Here is a 3,924-nt window from a genome sequence, read left to right on the forward strand (position 1 = left end):
AGACTAAGCAATTGGGTTATCTCCTGCGCAGTAATCTATGTAGGTGTGTTCCTTATGATGTGAATAGAGATTTGGTGTGTTCCTTATGATGTGAATAGAGATTTTCTTTTCCACCAGCGGGGGCATATATGTTGAGACTTGAATTTGAACCTGGTTGAGAAAGTTAACTTGAGTGTTAAGAGAATGAATGCGAGATTAGCGGATGATTGGGGTATTTTATGGGTGGTGTGTCTTGAGCTTGAGAAGAATTTTCGTTGAACTGACTGCGGTGTTAAGGCAGTAATAAAATATGGGTATTGTGAGTTATCAAGTGTTTTAATCTATGGTTTTGAGCCAAGTGGGGGAGCCTGCTATTAACAATTCAATTCATGGTTATGTGTCAAATATTTTATTTTGGTCTGAAGTGTACTTGGAAATCAGTGATGATTTGCAAAGGTGGAGTTCGAGAATGACTCAAGTAAGGAGATTTCTGGATACGTGTTATATTGCGCTTTATGAGTATATGAACATTGTAGGATGAGTGAATTGTTATTTTTGAATGATGTGTTATGCACAGAGTATGAATTTGATAGGTGGTAATAAGGCAAGGTTACTTATTTGAGTGTTGATTGTGCTAAAGGAGTACATGTCTTTCAGCCCATTTGGGACGGAGTAAATTAGATTTGAGCAGAGTGGATGACTATCGAGAGGGTTCTAATGGATTCAAATTGTATATGTGGAAATTGAAATTGTTTTTTTTTTGAATTTGTATATCACTAGAATCAGTTACTTACATTGGATGGTATCGGGATGTGCAGTAATTCTATTCGACTATGGATTCAACATTTCAGTATAAGAAAGGAAAGAGGAATAATTTTAAATTTGCATAAGTTATTTTCAGAATGAGTGTTACGGTTGGGGTATTTATGAAGGTGCTTAAGAAGAATACAAGGCTTATAGGGCTTAGGGCGGTATAGTTTTATGTTAGTATGTCTTGTAGCGAGCTTTGGGTAAAGTGGTAGTGTTCTGACAAGGAGAAATGGCAACTTGAGGATAATCCAGAAGAAACTCGGAGAAAATAGGACAAATGGGTAACATACTGGATCAGTATGGTAATGGTATGCTCGACTCTTTTATTTCTTAAGATGAGGTGGGGCTTTACGGGTGTTTTGTGGCAATACTCTCGGATTTGGAAACCTGTGTGGCTTGGTGGAGTTAGAAGAATTCGGTTCTAATAGCTTGGTTGTGTGCAAATGGGTTTCGAAGAGTTCTCAATGGATTTTTACCACAGTTTGACGAGTATATTTCCTGCCGGCGTGAGGCATATGTGGCGTATTGGGATTTTCTCCGGGAGGAGATCAAGTGGAAGGTTTCTGATTGACCATGTATGTATTCTGCTTGTGACTCAGAGTGATTATGAGGTTCTTGTACTCTTCACAGGATGGCATGGTAAACGTGGTGTATTGTGTAGGATTGAGATTTACTTGTATAAGGTGACAGTTCATTCTTGAAAGGAAGATCACAAAGTCTGGATAGAATGGTCAATTTTAGATAATTAGATGAATGTTATAACTGCTTGGTAATCCCTGAGAAATGTGCGCATTTCAAAAGGCGTATTGTGTTTTGACTTACGGATGTTCATTAGTATTGCCGTACTCACCTGGTTGATAGACTGCTGATATTTAAATTATTGCTATGTGGCACGGAAAAATTATGAAAGTATTCCTTATGGGAAGATCGTGACAAGTATGTATTAGTCATTCTAGTGCTGGAGTTGGGATCAGTTACGGTGATTTATGTGTTTGATAAATTTGGAGACTGGGAGTTCTCAAAAGTATATTATTTCGGGTTGCGGCCTGTTTGAGGCGAGTATTTTATTTTAACTCAGTGGAGGCACTAGTTGCGTAAATTATTTGTGATAGTTACGCGCTATAAGTGTGCATATGTGTGAGGTTTGAGCCAATGTGCGGGCATCGGGGCAAGTATTTATACTCGAAAGAATGCTTAGGCTATGATATGCCTAGAGTTGACTGTTAAACGTAAAGTTATAGCGTTTCTCATGCTCGTACCTTTGTTGAGAACTATCTGGGCTACAATTGAGGTTACCAAGAGGCTAATTTCCCTGAATAAACGGGGTAGTTATTATTTGTGCGTTAACTTGTCAATTTGGAGTATGATAGTAGACTTTGCACATGCTTACACTATGGCGTGCTATTTATACCAGTCCAGGAGCATGAGAATCTTATTTCATTATCATATACAAGTGTACTTATTTAATTGCTCCTATATGATATGCTGGGACTGGAGGCCTATGACCATGCAGGGCGATTCATATTATTAGCACGTGAGTTGTCCATGCCGTGTGTGGGAATTTTATTTCTATAATAATTTATCTGATCTATTAATTTCCTTCCACTACAATTGTGCACATGCACCTACGGTTATCCTCTTCACGAAATTTGAGGAGTTGGTTGTAACATTGCGGTTGTGGTGGTGCTTGTGGAACTTGCAATACGGTTCTCTTCCTTGAGACATCTCCCGTATTTGGGTACACGAAGTGCGCAGTGGTGGCTTAAGTTATATTGATGTGGCGTGTTTGTGGGATAGTTACGTTTAATAAATAAAGTCGTTGGACCTAGAATGGGTACTATCAGGCTTGATTATGGTATATTTGGGAGGATAATATTGAAAGTCATCTTTGGAGAATATTGTGGTTCTGGTTGGGGCGAGAGAGCTCCATGACTAGTTGATCTAATGAGTGATTATGAGTTTTTGATTGTTTCTTTCATCTTTGGCAGTGTACGAAGGTTTTGGAATGAGGTCATGTTGAATGTGGGGGTTTATACTAGTACTTGGTTGGTTTGAAGTAGTTACTGTGATCAGGAATGGTGCTACGAGCGGGCGAGTTGTGTAATATGCTGAGTGATTATATCCGTGATTATAGTTATATCTCTATGTAGCTTGTTCAGACTCATATAGTGTGTAAATGTAAGATTCGTGTCTTGAAAAGAAATTCTTAAGGTTGGGAATTGAATTCCAAGATTTTTGGGCTAAGGTTAAATTAAGGATTTTCAGTTGTATTGTGTTGTCAGACCTATGTGGAATAGGGTGACATGGGATCACCCCCGGGTACGTGCGTGGTAAGATGGAATAGTGATTTAAAGGCTTAGGAACAACTCATGGAACGTTCGAGGACAAACGTATGTTTAAGTGGGGGAGATTGTAGCGACCCGACCGATCGTTTTGAGAATTTACGCTCCTTTCAACTATTTGAGGTCTTGCATAACTTCCTACTAGGTATTATGACTTGTGTGAATTGTCGGTTTTGGTTTTAAGATATTTCGGAGTTAGCTTGGAAGAATGAATTTCATGTTGGAAGCTTAAGTTGAAATAGTTGACCGGATGTTGACTTATGTGTAAACGACCCCGGAATAGAGTTTTTATGATTCCAATAGCTTTGTATGGTGATTATGGACTTAGGAGCGTGTCCTGAAAATTATTTGGATGGAGCGTGTCCTGAAAATTATTTGGAGGTCCGTAGTAGAATTAGGCTTGAAATGGCGAAAGTTGAATTTTTGGAAAGTTTAAGCGGGGGGTTGATTTTTTGATATCGGGATCGGAATCCAATTCCAGAAATTGGAATAGGTTTGTTATGTCATTTATGACTTGTGTACAAAATTTGAGGTCAATCGGACTTGATTCGATAGATTTCGACATCGAATGTAGAAGTTGGAAATTTCATAATATACTAAAGTTCAAGTGAGTTAGCACAAAACCCAAATTCAAATGAGAATAACTCTCATGATATGACGTTTTATATGTTCATTACCTATCAAATGAAAGATCTTTGAGTCTAGTTTCTAACTCTTCAAACCGTTTATCATTTGGACATTCCTACAAAACGTTATGACCAAATTACCAAAGGCTGGAAAAATGCAATACTGC

This window comes from Nicotiana tomentosiformis, chromosome 6 (genome assembly GCF_000390325.3).
Source record: "Nicotiana tomentosiformis chromosome 6, ASM39032v3, whole genome shotgun sequence".
NCBI classification, from domain to species: Eukaryota; Viridiplantae; Streptophyta; class Magnoliopsida; order Solanales; family Solanaceae; genus Nicotiana; species Nicotiana tomentosiformis.